This window comes from Mixophyes fleayi, chromosome 4 (genome assembly GCF_038048845.1).
Source record: "Mixophyes fleayi isolate aMixFle1 chromosome 4, aMixFle1.hap1, whole genome shotgun sequence".
NCBI lineage: Eukaryota > Metazoa > Chordata > Amphibia > Anura > Limnodynastidae > Mixophyes > Mixophyes fleayi.
In genome coordinates, this window is record NC_134405.1 from 46,679,098 (window position 1) to 46,694,886 (window position 15,789).

Below are 15,789 nucleotides of genomic sequence, written 5' to 3' on the forward strand. Positions count from 1 at the left end.
ATTTGTGGTGAAAGAGTCCATCAAATACAGCAACAGTTGGGCCAGTGGCGCAATGGATAACGCATCTGACTACGGATCAGAAGATTGTAGGTTCGACTCCTACCTGGCTCAGAAAAGTTGCCGTGATCGTATAGTGGTTAGTACTCTGCGTTGTGGCCGCAGCAACCCCGGTTCGAATCCGGGTCACGGCATGTTAGTTTTGTTTCTCTGTCACAACTTTTCAATGTTAGCAGAATTTTAGAAAGTATGCTGAATCTTTGTACTTGCTTGCAATTTTTCGCTATAATGCTAGTTGTCAAAGTATCTATACATGTTTTGAAACCTCAGTTTTCAGAAAATCTCTTGAAATACAGGTAACTTGACAGAAATTCCTGACATCAAGAAATTAGATTATTTGGATTCTGTCTGAGCATGTTCATCACAAACTTGAAAGATCTTTTGGAAATCACAAAGAATCTTGAAATTGAGATATTTATGGGAAAGGTGCCCTGCAGCAACTGTTCCTTCAGCTACCAAAATGTGACATATGCTGAAATAACCATAGAGCCCTGTAGCAAGGCTTCGATCAGCTCTCAATTTGTGGTGAAAGAGTCCATCAAATACAACAACAGTTGTGCCAGTGGCGCAATGGATAACGCGTCTGACTACAGATCAGAAGATTGTAGGTGCGACTCCTACCTGGCTCGGAAAAGTTGCCGTGATCGTATAGTGGTTAGTACTCTGCGTTGTGGCCGCAGCAACCCCGGTTCGAATCCGGGTCACGGCATGTTAGTTTTGTTTCTCTGTCACAACTTTTCAATGTTAGCAGAATTTTAGAAAGTATGCTGAATCTTTGTACTTGCTTGCAATTTTTCGCTATAATGCTAGTTGCCAAAGTATCTATACATATTTTAAAACTTAAGTTGTGAGAAAATCTCTTGAAAGACTGGGAACTTGGCAGAAATTCCTGACATCAAGAAATTAGATTATTTGGATTCTGTCTGAGCATGTTCATCACAAACTTGAAAGATCTTTTGGAAATCACAAAGAACCTTGAAATTGAGATATTTATGGGAAAGGAGCCCTGCAGCAACTGTTCGTTCAGCTACCAAAATGTGACATATGCTGAAATAACCATAGAGCCCTGTAGCAAGGCTTCGATCAGCTCTCAATTTGTGGTGAAAGAGTCCATCAAATACAGCAACAGTTGGGCCAGTGGCGCAATGGATAACTCGTCTGATTACAGATCAGAAGATTGTAGGTTCGACTCCTACCTGGCTCGGAAAAGTTGCCGTGATCGTATAGTGGTTAGTACTCTGCGTTGTGGCCGCAGCAACCCCGGTTCGAATCCGGGTCACGGCATGTTACTTTTGTTTCTCTGTCACAACTTTTCAATGTTAGCAGAATTTTAGAAAGTATGCTGAATCTTTGTACTTGCTTGCAATTTTTCGCTATAATGCTAGTTGCCAAAGTATCTATACATGTTTTGAAACTTCAGTTGTGAGAAAATATCTTGAAAGACAGGGAACTTGACAGAAATTCCTGACATCAAGAAATTAGATTATTAGGACTCTGTCTGAGCATGTTCATCACAAACTTGAAAGATCTTTTGGAAATCACAAAGAACCTTGAAATTGAGATATTTATGGGAAAGGAGCCCTGCAGCAACTGTTCGTTCAGCTACCAAAATGTGACATATGCTGAAATAACCATAGAGCCCCATAGCATGGCTTCGATCAGCTCTCAATTTGTGGTGAAAGAGTCCATCAAATACAGCAACAGTTGGGCCAGTGGCGCAATGGATAACGCATCTGACTACGGATCAGAAGATTGTAGGTTCGACTCCTACCTGGCTCAGAAAAGTTGCCGTGATCGTATAGTGGTTAGTACTCTGCGTTGTGGCCGCAGCAACCCCGGTTCGAATCCGGGTCACGGCATGTTACTTTTGTTTCTCTGTCACAACTTTTCAATGTTAGCAGAATTTTAGAAAGTATGCTGAATCTTTGTACTTGCTTGCAATTTTTCGCTATAATGCTAGTTGTCAAAGTATCTATACATGTTTTGAAACCTCAGTTTTCAGAAAATCTCTTGAAATACAGGTAACTTGACAGAAATTCCTGACATCAAGAAATTAGATTATTTGGATTCTGTCTGAGCATGTTCATCACAAACTTGAAAGATCTTTTGGAAATCACAAAGAATCTTGAAATTGAGATATTTATGGGAAAGGTGCCCTGCAGCAACTGTTCCTTCAGCTACCAAAATGTGACATATGCTGAAATAACCATAGAGCCCTGTAGCAAGGCTTCGATCAGCTCTCAATTTGTGGTGAAAGAGTCCATCAAATACAACAACAGTTGTGCCAGTGGCGCAATGGATAACGCGTCTGACTACAGATCAGAAGATTGTAGGTGCGACTCCTACCTGGCTCGGAAAAGTTGCCGTGATCGTATAGTGGTTAGTACTCTGCGTTGTGGCCGCAGCAACCCCGGTTCGAATCCGGGTCACGGCATGTTAGTTTTGTTTCTCTGTCACAACTTTTCAATGTTAGCAGAATTTTAGAAAGTATGCTGAATCTTTGTACTTGCTTGCAATTTTTCGCTATAATGCTAGTTGCCAAAGTATCTATACATATTTTAAAACTTAAGTTGTGAGAAAATCTCTTGAAAGACTGGGAACTTGGCAGAAATTCCTGACATCAAGAAATTAGATTATTTGGATTCTGTCTGAGCATGTTCATCACAAACTTGAAAGATCTTTTGGAAATCACAAAGAACCTTGAAATTGAGATATTTATGGGAAAGGAGCCCTGCAGCAACTGTTCGTTCAGCTACCAAAATGTGACATATGCTGAAATAACCATAGAGCCCTGTAGCAAGGCTTCGATCAGCTCTCAATTTGTGGTGAAAGAGTCCATCAAATACAGCAACAGTTGGGCCAGTGGCGCAATGGATAACTCGTCTGATTACAGATCAGAAGATTGTAGGTTCGACTCCTACCTGGCTCGGAAAAGTTGCCGTGATCGTATAGTGGTTAGTACTCTGCGTTGTGGCCGCAGCAACCCCGGTTGGAATCCGGGTAACGGCATGTTAGTTTTGTTTCTCTGTCACAACTTTTCAATGTTAGCAGAATTTTAGAAAGTATGCTGAATCTTTGTACTTGCTTGCAATTTTTCGCTATAATGCTAGTTGCCAAAGTATCTATACATGTTTTGAAACTTAAGTTGTGAGAAAATCTCTTGAAAGACTGGGAACTTGACAGAAATTCCTGACATCAAGAAATTAGATTATTTGGATTCTGTCTGAGCATGTTCATCACAAACTTGAAAGATCTTTTGGAAATCACAAAGAACCTTGAAATTGAGATATTTATGGGAAAGGAGCCCTGCAGCAACTGTTCGTTCAGCTACCAAAATGTGACATATGCTGAAATAAGCATAGAGCCCTGTAGCAAGGCTTCGATCAGCTCTCAATTTCTGGTGAAAGAGTCCATCAAATACAAGAACAGTTGTGCCAGTGGCGCAATGGATAACGCGTCTGACTACGGATCAGAAGATTGTAGGTTTGACTCCTACCTGGATCAGTAAAGTTGCCGTGATCGTATAGTGGTTAGTACTCTGCGTTGTGGCAGCAGCAACCCCGGTTCGAATCCGGGTCACGGCATGTTACTTTTGTTTCTCTGTCACAACTTTTCAATGTTAGCAGAATTTTAGAAAGTATGCTGAATCTTTGTACTTGCTTGCAATTTTTCGCTATAATGCTAGTTGCCAAAGTATCTATACATGTTTTGAAACTTCAGTTGTGAGAAAATCTCTTGAAAGACAGGTAACTTGACAGAAATTCCTGACATCAAGAAATTAGATTATTTGGACTCTGTCTGAGCATGTTCATCACAAACTTTAAAGATCTTTTGGAAATCACAAAGAACCTTGAAATTGAGATATTTATGGGAAAGGAGCCCTGCAGCAACTGTTAGTTCAGGTACCAAAATGTGACATATGCTGAAATAACCATAGAGTCCTGTAGCAAGGCTTCGATCAGCTCTCAATTTGTGGTGAAAGAGTCCATCAAATACAGCAACAGTTGTGCCAGTGGCGCAATGGATAACACGTCTTACTACGGATCAGAAGATTGTAGGTTTGACTCCTACCTGGATCGGAAAAGTTGCTGTGATCGTATAGTGGTTAGTACTCTGCGTTGTGGCAGCAGCAACCCCGGTTCGAATCCGGGTCACGGCATGTTAGTTTTGTTTCTCTGTCACAACTTTTCAATGTTAGCAGAATTTTAGAAAGTATGCTGAATCTTTGTACTTGCTTGCAATTTTTCGCTATAATGCTAGTTGCCAAAGTATCTATACATGTTTTGAAACTTAAGTTGTGAGAAAATCTCTTGAAAGACTGGGAACTTGACAGAAATTCCTGACATCAAGAAATTAGATTATTTGGATTCTGTCTGAGCATGTTCATCACAAACTTGAAAGATCTTTTGGAAATCACAAAGAACCTTGAAATTGAGATATTTATGGGAAAGGAGCCCTGCAGCAACTGTTCGTTCAGCTACCAAAATGTGACATATGCTGAAATAACCATAGAGCCCTGTAGCAAGGCTTCGATCTGCTCTCAATTTCTGGTGAAAGAGTCCATCAAATACAAGAACAGTTGTGCCAGTGGCGCAATGGATAACGCGTCTGACTACAGATCAGAAGATTGTAGGTGTGACTCCTACCTGGCTTGGAAAAGTTGCCGTGATCGTATAGTGGTTAGTACTCTGCGTTGTGGCCGCAGCAACCCCGGTTCGAATCCGGGTCACGGCATGTTACTTTTGTTTCTCTGTCACAACTTTTCAATGTTAGCAGAATTTCAGAAAGTATGCTGAATCTTTCTACTTGCTTGCAATTTTTCGCTATAATGCTAGTTGCCAAAGTATCTATACATGTTTTAAAACTTAAGTTGTGAGAAAATCTCTTGAAAGACTGGGAACTTGGCAGAAATTCCTGACATCAAGAAATTAGATTATTTGGATTCTGTCTGAGCATGTTCATCACAAACTTGAAAGATCTTTTGGAAATCACAAAGAACCTTGAAATTGAGATATTTATGGGAAAGGAGCCTTGCAGCAACTGTTCGTTCAGCTACCAAAATGTGACATATGCTGAAATAACCATAGAGCCCTGTAGCAAGGCTTCGATCAGCTCTCAATTTGTGGTGAAAGAGTCCATCAAATACAACAACAGTTGTGCCAGTGGCGCAATGGATAACGTGTCTGACTACGGATCAGAAGATTGTAGGTTTGACTCCTACCTGATTTGGAAAAAGTGCAGTGATCGTATGGTGGTTAGTGCTCTGCGTTGTGGCCGCAGCAACCCAGGTTCATTCCGGGTCACGGCATGTTACTTTTGTTTCTCTGTCACAACTTTTCAATGTTAGCAGAATTTTAGAAAGTATGCTGAATCTTTGTACTTGCTTGCAATTTTTCGCTATAATGCTAGTTGCCAAAGTATCTATACATGTTTTGAAACTTCAGTTGTGAGAAAATCTCTTGAAAGACAGGGAACTTGACAGAAATTCCTGACATCAAGAAATTAGATTATTTGGACTCTGTCTGAGCATGTTCATCAGAAACTTGAAAGATCTTTTGGAAATCACAAAGAACCTTGAAATTGAGATATTTATGGGAAAGGAGCCCTGCAGCAACTGTTCGTTCAGCTACCAAAATGTGACATATGCTGAAATAAGCATAGAGCCCTGTAGCAAGGCTTCGATCAGCTCTCAATTTGTGGTGAAAGAGTCCACCAAATACAGCAACAGTTGGGCCAGTGGCGCAATGGATAACGCGTCTGACTACGGATCAGAAGATTGTAGGTTCGACTCCTACCTGGCTTGGAAAAGTTGCCGTGCGTTGTGGCCGCAGCAACCCCGGTTGGAATCCGGGTAACGGCATGTTAGTTTTGTTTCTCTGTCACAACTTTTCAATGTTAGCAGAATTTTAGAAAGTATGCTGAATCTTTGTACTTGCTTGCAATTTTTCGCTATAATGCTAGTTGCCAAAGTATCTATACATGTTTTAAAACTTAAGTTGTGAGAAAATCTCTTGAAAGACAGGTAACTTGACAGAAATTCCTGACATCAAGAAATTAGATTATTTGGATTCTGTCTGAGCATGTTCATCACAAACTTGAAAGATCTTTTGGAAATCACAAAGAACCTTGAAATTGAGATATTTATGGGAAAGGAGCCCTGCAGCAACTGTTCGTTCAGCTACCAAAATGTGACATATGCTGAAATAAGCATAGAGCCGTGTAGCAAGGCTTCGATCAGCTCTCAATTTGTGGTGAAAGAGTCCATCAAATACAGCAACAGTTGTGCCAGTGGCGCAATGGATAACTCGTCTGATTACAATTCAGTAGATTGTAGGTTCGACTCCTACCTGGCTCAGAAAAGTTGCCGTGATCGTATAGTGGTTAGTACTCTGCGTTGTGGCCGCAGCAACCCTGGTTCAAATCCGGGTCACGGCATGTTACTTTTGTTTCTCTGTCACAACTTTTCAATGTTAGCAGAATTTTAGAAAGTATGCTGAATCTTTGTACTTGCTTGCAATTTTTCGCTATAATGCTAGTTGCCAAAGTATCTATACATGTTTTGAAACTTCAGTTGTGAGAAAATATCTTGAAAGACAGGGAACTTGACAGAAATTCCTGACATCAAGAAATTAGATTATTAGGACTCTGTCTGAGCATGTTCATCACAAACTTGAAAGATCTTTTGGAAATCACAAAGAACCTTGAAATTGAGATATTTATGGGAAAGGAGCCCTGCAGCAACTGTTCGTTCAGCTACCAAAATGTGACATATGCTGAAATAAGCATAGAGCCCTGTAGCAAGGCTTCGATCAGCTCTCAATTTCTGGTGAAAGAGTCCATCAAATACAAGAACAGTTGTGCCAGTGGCGCAATGGATAACGCGTCTGACTACAGATCAGAAGATTGTAGGTGTGACTCCTACCTGGCTTGGAAAAGTTGCCGTGATCGTATAGTGGTTAGTACTCTGCGTTGTGGCCGCAGCAACCCCGGTTCGAATCCGGGTCACGGCATGTTAGTTTTGTTTCTCTGTCTCAACTTTTCAATGTTAGCAGAATTTTAGAAAGTATGCTGAATCTTTGTACTTGCTTGCAATTTTTCGCTATAATGCTAGTTGCCAAAGTATCTATACATGTTTTAAAACTTAAGTTGTGAGAAAATCTCTTGAAAGACTGGGAACTTGACAGAAATTCCCGACATCAAGAAATTAGATTATTTGGATTCTGTCTGAGCATGTTCATCACAAACTTAAAAGATCTTTTGGAAATCACAAAGAACCTTGAAATTGAGATATTTATGGGAAAGGAGCCCTGCAGCAACTGTTGGTTCAGCTACCAAAATGTGACATATGCTGAAATAACCATAGAGCCCCATAGCATGGCTTCGATCAGCTCTCAATTTGTGGTGAAAGAGTCCATCAAATACAACAGCAGTTGTGCCAGTGGCACAATGGATAACGCGTCTGACTACGGATCAGAAGATTGTAGGTTTGACTCCTACCTGGATCAGTAAAGTTGCCGTGATCGTATAGTGGTTAGTACTCTGCGTTGTGGCAGCAGCAACCCCGGTTCGAATCCGGGTCACGGCATGTTACTTTTGTTTCTCTGTCACAACTTTTCAATGTTAGCAGAATTTTAGAAAGTATGCTGAATCTTTGTACTTGCTTGCAATTTTTCGCTATAATGCTAGTTGCCAAAGTATCTATACATGTTTTGAAACTTCAGTTGTGAGAAAATCTCTTGAAAGACAGGTAACTTGACAGAAATTCCTGACATCAAGAAATTAGATTATTTGGACTCTGTCTGAGCATGTTCATCACAAACTTTAAAGATCTTTTGGAAATCACAAAGAACCTTGAAATTGAGATATTTATGGGAAAGGAGCCCTGCAGCAACTGTTAGTTCAGGTACCAAAATGTGACATATGCTGAAATAACCATAGAGTCCTGTAGCAAGGCTTCGATCAGCTCTCAATTTGTGGTGAAAGAGTCCATCAAATACAGCAACAGTTGTGCCAGTGGCGCAATGGATAACACGTCTTACTACGGATCAGAAGATTGTAGGTTTGACTCCTACCTGGATCGGAAAAGTTGCTGTGATCGTATAGTGGTTAGTACTCTGCGTTGTGGCAGCAGCAACCCCGGTTCGAATCCGGGTCACGGCATGTTAGTTTTGTTTCTCTGTCACAACTTTTCAATGTTAGCAGAATTTTAGAAAGTATGCTGAATCTTTGTACTTGCTTGCAATTTTTCGCTATAATGCTAGTTGCCAAAGTATCTATACATGTTTTGAAACTTAAGTTGTGAGAAAATCTCTTGAAAGACTGGGAACTTGACAGAAATTCCTGACATCAAGAAATTAGATTATTTGGATTCTATCTGAGCATGTTCATCACAAACTTGAAAGATCTTTTGGAAATTACAAAGAACCTTGAAATTGAGATATTTATGGGAAAGGAGCCCTGCAGCAACTGTTGGTTCAGCAACCAAAATGTGACATATGCTGAAATAACCATAGAGCCCTGTAGCAAGGCATCGATCAGCTCTCAATTTGTGGTGAAAGAGTCCATCAAATACAAGAACAGTTGTGCCAGTGGCGCAATGGATAACGCGTCTGACTACGGATCAGAAGATTGTAGGTTTGACTCCTACCTGGTTTGGAAAAATTGCAGTGATCATATGGTGGTTAGTACTCTGCGTTGTGGCCGCAGCAACCCTGGTTCAATCCGGGTCACGACATGTTACTTTTGTTTCTCTGTCACAACTTTTCAATGTTAGCAGAATTTTAGAAAGTATGCTGAATCTTTGTACTTGCTTGCAATTTTTCGCTATAATGCTAGTTGCCAAAGTATCTATACATGTTTTGAAACTTCAGTTGTGAGAAAATCTCTTGAAAGACAGGTAACTTGACAGAAATTCCTGACATCAAGAAATTAGATTATTTGGATTCTGTCTGAGCATGTTCATCACAAACTTGAAAGATCTTTTGGAAATCACAAAGAACCTTGAAATTGAGATATTTATGGGAAAGGAGCCCTGCAGCAACTGTTCGTTCAGCTACCAAAATGTGACATATGCTGAAATAAGCATAGAGCCCTGTAGCAAGGCTTCGATCAGCTCTCAATTTGTGGTGAAAGAGTCCATCAAATACAGCAACAGTTGTGCCAGTGGCGCAATGGATAACTCGTCTGATTACAATTCAGTAGATTGTAGGTTCGACTCCTACCTGGCTCAGAAAAGTTGCCGTGATCGTATAGTGGTTAGTACTCTGCGTTGTGGCCGCAGCAACCCTGGTTCGAATCCGGGTCACGGCATGTTACTTTTGTTTCTCTGTCACAACTTTTCAATGTTAGCAGAATTTTAGAAAGTATGCTGAATCTTTGTACTTGCTTGCAATTTTTCGCTATAATGCTAGTTGCCAAAGTATCTATACATGTTTTGAAACTTCAGTTGTGAGAAAATCTCTTGAAAGACTGGGAACTTGACAGAAATTCCTTAGATCAACAAATTAAATTATTTGGACTCTGTCTGAGCATGTTCATCTCAAACTTGAAAGATCTTTTGGAAATCACAAAGAATCTTGAAATTGAGATATTTATGGGAAAGGAGCCCTGCAGCAACTGTTCCTTCAGCTACCAAAATGTGACATATGCTGAAATAACCATAGAGCCCTGTAGCAAGGCTTCGATCAGCTCTCAATTTGTGGTGAAAGAGTCCATCAAATACAAGAACAGTTGTGCCAGTGGCGCAATGAATAACGCGTTTGACTACAGATCAGAAGATTGTAGGTGCGACTCCTACCTGGCTCAGAAAAGTTGCCGTGATCGTGTAGTGGTTAGTACTCTGCGTTGTGGCCGCAGCAACCATGGTTCGAATCCGGGTCACGGCATGTTACTTTTGTTTCTCTGTCACAACTTTTCAATGTTAGCAGAATTTTAGAAAGTATGCTGAATCTTTGTACTTGCTTGCAATTTTTCGCTATAATGCTAGTTGCCAAAGTATCTATACATGTTTTGAAACCTCAGTTGTGAGAAAATCTCTTGAAAGACAGGTAACTTGACAGAAATTCCTGACATCAAGAAATTAGATTATTTGGATTCTGTCTGAGCATGTTCATCACAAACTTGAAAGATCTTTTGGAAATCACAAAGAACCTTGAAATTGAGATATTTATGGGAAAGGAGCCCTGCAGCAACTGTTCGTTCAGCTACCAAAATGTGACATATGCTGAAATAACCATAGAGCCCTGTAGCAAGGCTTCGATCAGCTCTCAATTTGTGGTGAAAGAGTCCATCAAATACAACAACAGTTGGGCCAGTGGCGCAATGGATAACGTGTCTGACTACGGATCAGAAGATTGTAGGTTTGACTCCTACCTGGTTTGGAAAAAGTACAGTGATCGTATGGTGGTTAGTACTCTGCGTTGTGGTCTCAGCAACCCAGGTTCATTCCGGGTCACGGCATGTTACTTTTGTTTCTCTGTCACAATTTTTCAATGTTAGCAGAATTTTAGAAAGTATGCTGAATCTTTGTACTTGCTTGCAATTTTTCGCTATAATGCTAGTTGCCAAAGTATCTATACATGTTTTGAAACTTAAGTTGTGAGAAAATCTCTTGAAAGACTGGGAACTTGACAGAAATTCCTGACATCAAGAAATTAGATTATTTGGATTCTGTCTGAGCATGTTCATCACAAACTTGAAAGATCTTTTGGAAATCACAAAGAACCTTGAAATTGAGATATTTATGGGAAAGGAGCCCTGCAGCAACTGTTCCTTCAGCTACCAAAATGTGACATATGCTGAAATAACCATAGAGCCCTGTAGCAAGGCTTCGATCAGCTCTCAATTTGTGGTGAAAGAGTCCATCAAATACAGCAACAGTTCTGCCAGGGGTGCAATGGATGACGCGTCTGACTACGGATCAGAAGATTGTAGGTTCGATTCCTACCTGGCTCGGAAAAGTTGCCGTGATCGTATAGTGGTTTGTACTCTGCGTTGTGGCCGCAGCAACCCCGGTTCGAATCCGGGTCACGGCATGTTACTTTTGTTTCTCTGTCACAACTTTTCAATGTTAGCAGAATTTTAGAAAGTATGCTGAATCTTTGTACCTGCTTGCAATTTTTCGCTATAATGCTAGTTGCCAAAGTATCTATACATGTTTTGAAACTTCAGTTGTGAGAAAATCTCTTGAAAGACAGGGAACTTGACAGAAATTCCTGACATCAAGAAATTAGATTATTTGGACTCTGTCTGAGCATGTTCATCACAAACTTGAAAGATCTTTTGGAAATCACAAAGAACCTTGAAATTGAGATATTTATGGGAAAGGAGCCCTGCAGCAACTGTTGGTTCAGCTACCAAAATGTGACATATGCTGAAATAACCATAGAGCCCTGTAGCAAGGCTTCGATCAGCTCAGTTTGTGGTGAAAGAGTCCATCAAATACAGCAACGGTTGGGCCAGTGGCGCAATGGATAACACGTCTGACTACAGATCAGAAGATTGTAGGTTCAACTCCTACCTGGCTCGGAAAAGTTGCCGTGATCGTATAGTGGTTAGTACTCTGCGTTGTGGCCGCAGCAACCCCGGTTCGAATCCGGGTCACGGCATGTTACTTTTGTTTCTCTGTCACAACTTTTCAATGTTAGCAGAATTTTAGAAAGTATCCTGAATCTTTGTACTTGCTTGCAATTTTTCGCTATAATGCTAGTTGCCAAAGTATCTATACATGTTTTGAAACCTCAGTTTTGAGAAAATCTCTTGAAAGACAGGTAACTTGACAGAAATTCCTGACATCAAGAAATTAGATTATTTGGATTCTGTCTGAGCATGTTCATCACAAACTTGAAAGATCTTTTGGAAATCACAAAGAACCTTGAAATTGAGATATTTATGGGAAAGGAGCCCTGCAGCAACTGTTCGTTCAGCTACCAAAATGTGACATATGCTGAAATAACCATAGAGCCCTGTAGCAAGGCTTTGATCAGCTCTCAATTTGTGGTGAAAGAGTCCATCAAATACATCAACAGTTGTGCCAGTGGCGCAATGGATAACATGTCTGACTACGGATCAGAAGATTGTAGTTTTGACTCCTACCTGGTTTGGAAAAATTGCAGTGATCGTATAGTGGTTAGTACTCTGCGTTGTAGCCGCAGCAACCCTGGTTCAATCCGGGTCACGGCATGTTACTTTTGTTTCTCTGTCACAACTTTTCAATGTTAGCAGAATTTTAGAAAGTATGCTGAATCTTTGTACTTGCTTGCAATTTTTCGCTATAATGCTAGTTGCCAAAGTATCTACACATGTTTTAAAACTTAAGTTGTGAGAAAATCTCTTGAAAGACAGGGAACTTGACAGAAATTCCTGACATCAAGAAATTAGATTATTTGGACTCTGTCTGAGCATGTTCATCACAAACTTAAAAGATCTTTTGGAAATCACAAAGAACCTTGAAATTGAGATATTTATGGGAAAGGAGCCCTGCAGCAACTGTTCGTTCAGCTACCAAAATGTGACATATGCTGAAATAACCATAGAGCCCTGTAGCAAGGCTTCGATCAGCTCTCAATTTGTGGTGAAAGAGTCCATCTAATACAGCAACAGTTGGGCCAGTGGCGCAATGGATAACGCATCTGACTACGGATCAGAAAATTGTAGGTTCGACTCCTACCTGGCTCGGAAAAGTTGCCGTGATCGTATAGTGGTTAGTACTCTGCGTTGTGGCCGCAGCAACCCCGGTTCGAATCCGGGTCACGGCATGTTACTTTTGTTTCTCTGTCACAACTTTTCAATGTTAGCAGAATTTTAGAAAGTATGCTGAATCTTTGTACTTGCTTGCAATTTTTCGCTATAATGCTAGTTGCCAAAGTATCTATACATGTTTTGAAACCTCAGTTTTGAGAAAATCTCTTGAAAGACAGGTAACTTGACAGAAATTCCTGACATCAAGAAATTAGATTATTTGGATTCTGTCTGAGCATGTTCATCACAAACTTGAAAGATCTTTTGGAAATCACAAAGAATCTTGAAATTGAGATATTTATGGGAAAGGTGCCCTGCAGCAACTGTTCCTTCAGCTACCAAAATGTGACATATGCTGAAATAACCATAGAGCCCTGTAGCAAGGCTTCGATCAGCTCTCAATTTGTGGTGAAAGAGTCCATCAAATACAACAACAGTTGTGCCAGTGGCGCAATGGATAACTCGTCTGACTACAGATCAGAAGATTGTAGGTGCAACTCCTACCTGGCTCGGAAAAGTTGCCGTGATCGTATAGTGGTTAGTACTCTGCGTTGTGGCCGCAGCAACCCCGGTTCGAATCCGGGTCACGGCATGTTAGTTTTGTTTCTCTGTCACAACTTTTCAATGTTAGCAGAATTTTAGAAAGTATGCTGAATCTTTGTACTTGCTTGCAATTTTTCCCTATAATGCTAGTTGCCAAAGTATCTATACATGTTTTAAAACTTAAGTTGTGAGAAAATCTCTTGAAAGACTGGGAACTTGGCAGAAATTCCTGACATCAAGAAATTAGATTATTTGGATTCTGTCTGAGCATGTTCATCACAAACTTGAAAGATCTTTTGGAAATCACAAAGAACCTTGAAATTGAGATATTTATGGGAAAGGAGCCCTGCAGCAACTGTTCGTTCAGCTACCAAAATGTGACATATGCTGAAATAACCATAGAGCCCTGTAGCAAGGCTTCGATCAGCTCTCAATTTGTGGTGAAAGAGTCCATCAAATACAACAACAGTTCTGCCAGTGGCGCAATGGATAACGTGTCTGACCAAGGATCAGAAGATTGTAGGTTTGACTCCTACCTGGTTTGGAAAAAGTGCAGTGATCGTATGGTGGTTAGTACTCTGCGTTGTGGCCGCAGCAACCCAGGTTCATTCCGGGTCACGGCATGGTACTTTTGTTTCTCTGTCACAACTTTTCAATGTTAGCAGAATTTTAGAAAGTATGCTGAATCTTTGTACTTGCTTGCAATTTTTCGCTATAATGCTAGTTGCCAAAGTATCTACACATGTTTTAAAACTTAAGTTGTGAGAAAATCTCTTGAAAGACAGGGAACTTGACAGAAATTCCTGACATCAAGAAATTAGATTATTTGGACTCTGTCTGAGCATGTTCATCACAAACTTAAAAGATCTTTTGGAAATCACAAAGAACCTTGAAATTGAGATATTTATGGGAAAGGAGCCCTGCAGCAACTGTTCGTTCAGCTACCAAAATGTGACATATGCTGAAATAACCATAGAGCCCTGTAGCAAGGCTTCGATCAGCTCTCAATTTGTGGTGAAAGAGTCCATCTAATACAGCAACAGTTGGGCCAGTGGCGCAATGGATAACGCGTCTGACTACGGATCAGAAAATTGTAGGTTCGACTCCTACCTGGCTCGGAAAAGTTGCCGTGATCGTATAGTGGTTAGTACTCTGCGTTGTGGCCGCAGCAACCCCGGTTCGAATCCGGGTCACGGCATGTTACTTTTGTTTCTCTGTCACAACTTTTCAATGTTAGCAGAATTTTAGAAAGTATGCTGAATCTTTGTACTTGCTTGCAATTTTTCGCTATAATGCTAGTTGCCAAAGTATCTATACATGTTTTGAAACCTCAGTTTTGAGAAAATCTCTTGAAAGACAGGTAACTTGACAGAAATTCCTGACATCAAGAAATTAGATTATTTGGATTCTGTCTGAGCATGTTCATCACAAACTTGAAAGATCTTTTGGAAATCACAAAGAATCTTGAAATTGAGATATTTATGGGAAAGGTGCCCTGCAGCAACTGTTCCTTCAGCTACCAAAATGTGACATATGCTGAAATAACCATAGAGCCCTGTAGCAAGGCTTCGATCAGCTCTCAATTTGTGGTGAAAGAGTCCATCAAATACAACAACAGTTGTGCCAGTGGCGCAATGGATAACTCGTCTGACTACAGATCAGAAGATTGTAGGTGCAACTCCTACCTGGCTCGGAAAAGTTGCCGTGATCGTATAGTGGTTAGTACTCTGCGTTGTGGCCGCAGCAACCCCGGTTCGAATCCGGGTCACGGCATGTTAGTTTTGTTTCTCTGTCACAACTTTTCAATGTTAGCAGAATTTTAGAAAGTATGCTGAATCTTTGTACTTGCTTGCAATTTTTCCCTATAATGCTAGTTGCCAAAGTATCTATACATGTTTTAAAACTTAAGTTGTGAGAAAATCTCTTGAAAGACTGGGAACTTGGCAGAAATTCCTGACATCAAGAAATTAGATTATTTGGATTCTGTCTGAGCATGTTCATCACAAACTTGAAAGATCTTTTGGAAATCACAAAGAACCTTGAAATTGAGATATTTATGGGAAAGGAGCCCTGCAGCAACTGTTCGTTCAGCTACCAAAATGTGACATATGCTGAAATAACCATAGAGCCCTGTAGCAAGGCTTCGATCAGCTCTCAATTTGTGGTGAAAGAGTCCATCAAATACAACAACAGTTCTGCCAGTGGCGCAATGGATAACGTGTCTGACCAAGGATCAGAAGATTGTAGGTTTGACTCCTACCTGGTTTGGAAAAAGTGCAGTGATCGTATGGTGGTTAGTACTCTGCGTTGTGGCCGCAGCAACCCAGGTTCATTCCGGGTCACGGCATGGTACTTTTGTTTCTCTGTCACAACTTTTCAATGTTAGCAGAATTTTAGAAAGTATGCTGAATCTTTGTACTTGCTTGCAATTTTTCGCTATAATGCTAGTTG

The 15,789-nt window shown here is 40.5% G+C and overlaps 23 non-coding genes across 23 annotated transcripts; all 23 read left to right on the forward strand.

The window, feature by feature from the left end:
- The first annotated feature begins 38 nt into the window (after positions 1–38).
- On the forward strand, positions 39–111 carry TRNAR-ACG (transfer RNA arginine (anticodon ACG)). The gene has a single exon. It is a non-coding gene; the product is annotated as a tRNA-Arg (tRNA).
- Positions 112–119: 8 nt separating this feature from the next.
- Positions 120–191, forward strand: TRNAH-GUG (transfer RNA histidin (anticodon GUG)). Its single transcript has one exon. It is a non-coding gene; the product is annotated as a tRNA-His (tRNA).
- Positions 192–694: 503 nt separating this feature from the next.
- TRNAH-GUG (transfer RNA histidin (anticodon GUG)) lies at positions 695–766 on the forward strand. Its single transcript has one exon. It is a non-coding gene; the product is annotated as a tRNA-His (tRNA).
- Positions 767–1,188: 422 nt separating this feature from the next.
- Positions 1,189–1,261, forward strand: TRNAC-ACA (transfer RNA cysteine (anticodon ACA)). The gene has a single exon. It is a non-coding gene; the product is annotated as a tRNA-Cys (tRNA).
- Positions 1,262–1,269: 8 nt separating this feature from the next.
- On the forward strand, positions 1,270–1,341 carry TRNAH-GUG (transfer RNA histidin (anticodon GUG)). Its single transcript has one exon. It is a non-coding gene; the product is annotated as a tRNA-His (tRNA).
- Positions 1,342–1,763: 422 nt separating this feature from the next.
- Positions 1,764–1,836, forward strand: TRNAR-ACG (transfer RNA arginine (anticodon ACG)). The gene has a single exon. It is a non-coding gene; the product is annotated as a tRNA-Arg (tRNA).
- An 8-nt stretch (positions 1,837–1,844) lies between these two features.
- On the forward strand, positions 1,845–1,916 carry TRNAH-GUG (transfer RNA histidin (anticodon GUG)). The gene has a single exon. It is a non-coding gene; the product is annotated as a tRNA-His (tRNA).
- A 503-nt stretch (positions 1,917–2,419) lies between these two features.
- Positions 2,420–2,491, forward strand: TRNAH-GUG (transfer RNA histidin (anticodon GUG)). The gene has a single exon. It is a non-coding gene; the product is annotated as a tRNA-His (tRNA).
- A 422-nt stretch (positions 2,492–2,913) lies between these two features.
- On the forward strand, positions 2,914–2,986 carry TRNAC-ACA (transfer RNA cysteine (anticodon ACA)). The gene has a single exon. It is a non-coding gene; the product is annotated as a tRNA-Cys (tRNA).
- A 1,733-nt stretch (positions 2,987–4,719) lies between these two features.
- TRNAH-GUG (transfer RNA histidin (anticodon GUG)) lies at positions 4,720–4,791 on the forward strand. Its single transcript has one exon. It is a non-coding gene; the product is annotated as a tRNA-His (tRNA).
- Positions 4,792–5,787: 996 nt separating this feature from the next.
- On the forward strand, positions 5,788–5,860 carry TRNAR-ACG (transfer RNA arginine (anticodon ACG)). The gene has a single exon. It is a non-coding gene; the product is annotated as a tRNA-Arg (tRNA).
- A 560-nt stretch (positions 5,861–6,420) lies between these two features.
- On the forward strand, positions 6,421–6,492 carry TRNAH-GUG (transfer RNA histidin (anticodon GUG)). Its single transcript has one exon. It is a non-coding gene; the product is annotated as a tRNA-His (tRNA).
- Positions 6,493–6,995: 503 nt separating this feature from the next.
- Positions 6,996–7,067, forward strand: TRNAH-GUG (transfer RNA histidin (anticodon GUG)). The gene has a single exon. It is a non-coding gene; the product is annotated as a tRNA-His (tRNA).
- A 2,227-nt stretch (positions 7,068–9,294) lies between these two features.
- TRNAH-GUG (transfer RNA histidin (anticodon GUG)) lies at positions 9,295–9,366 on the forward strand. Its single transcript has one exon. It is a non-coding gene; the product is annotated as a tRNA-His (tRNA).
- Positions 9,367–11,018: 1,652 nt separating this feature from the next.
- On the forward strand, positions 11,019–11,090 carry TRNAH-GUG (transfer RNA histidin (anticodon GUG)). The gene has a single exon. It is a non-coding gene; the product is annotated as a tRNA-His (tRNA).
- A 420-nt stretch (positions 11,091–11,510) lies between these two features.
- Positions 11,511–11,583, forward strand: TRNAC-ACA (transfer RNA cysteine (anticodon ACA)). The gene has a single exon. It is a non-coding gene; the product is annotated as a tRNA-Cys (tRNA).
- An 8-nt stretch (positions 11,584–11,591) lies between these two features.
- Positions 11,592–11,663, forward strand: TRNAH-GUG (transfer RNA histidin (anticodon GUG)). Its single transcript has one exon. It is a non-coding gene; the product is annotated as a tRNA-His (tRNA).
- A 996-nt stretch (positions 11,664–12,659) lies between these two features.
- On the forward strand, positions 12,660–12,732 carry TRNAR-ACG (transfer RNA arginine (anticodon ACG)). The gene has a single exon. It is a non-coding gene; the product is annotated as a tRNA-Arg (tRNA).
- Positions 12,733–12,740: 8 nt separating this feature from the next.
- TRNAH-GUG (transfer RNA histidin (anticodon GUG)) lies at positions 12,741–12,812 on the forward strand. Its single transcript has one exon. It is a non-coding gene; the product is annotated as a tRNA-His (tRNA).
- Positions 12,813–13,315: 503 nt separating this feature from the next.
- On the forward strand, positions 13,316–13,387 carry TRNAH-GUG (transfer RNA histidin (anticodon GUG)). The gene has a single exon. It is a non-coding gene; the product is annotated as a tRNA-His (tRNA).
- A 996-nt stretch (positions 13,388–14,383) lies between these two features.
- TRNAR-ACG (transfer RNA arginine (anticodon ACG)) lies at positions 14,384–14,456 on the forward strand. Its single transcript has one exon. It is a non-coding gene; the product is annotated as a tRNA-Arg (tRNA).
- Positions 14,457–14,464: 8 nt separating this feature from the next.
- On the forward strand, positions 14,465–14,536 carry TRNAH-GUG (transfer RNA histidin (anticodon GUG)). Its single transcript has one exon. It is a non-coding gene; the product is annotated as a tRNA-His (tRNA).
- Positions 14,537–15,039: 503 nt separating this feature from the next.
- TRNAH-GUG (transfer RNA histidin (anticodon GUG)) lies at positions 15,040–15,111 on the forward strand. The gene has a single exon. It is a non-coding gene; the product is annotated as a tRNA-His (tRNA).
- The last annotated feature ends 678 nt before the right edge of the window (positions 15,112–15,789 follow it).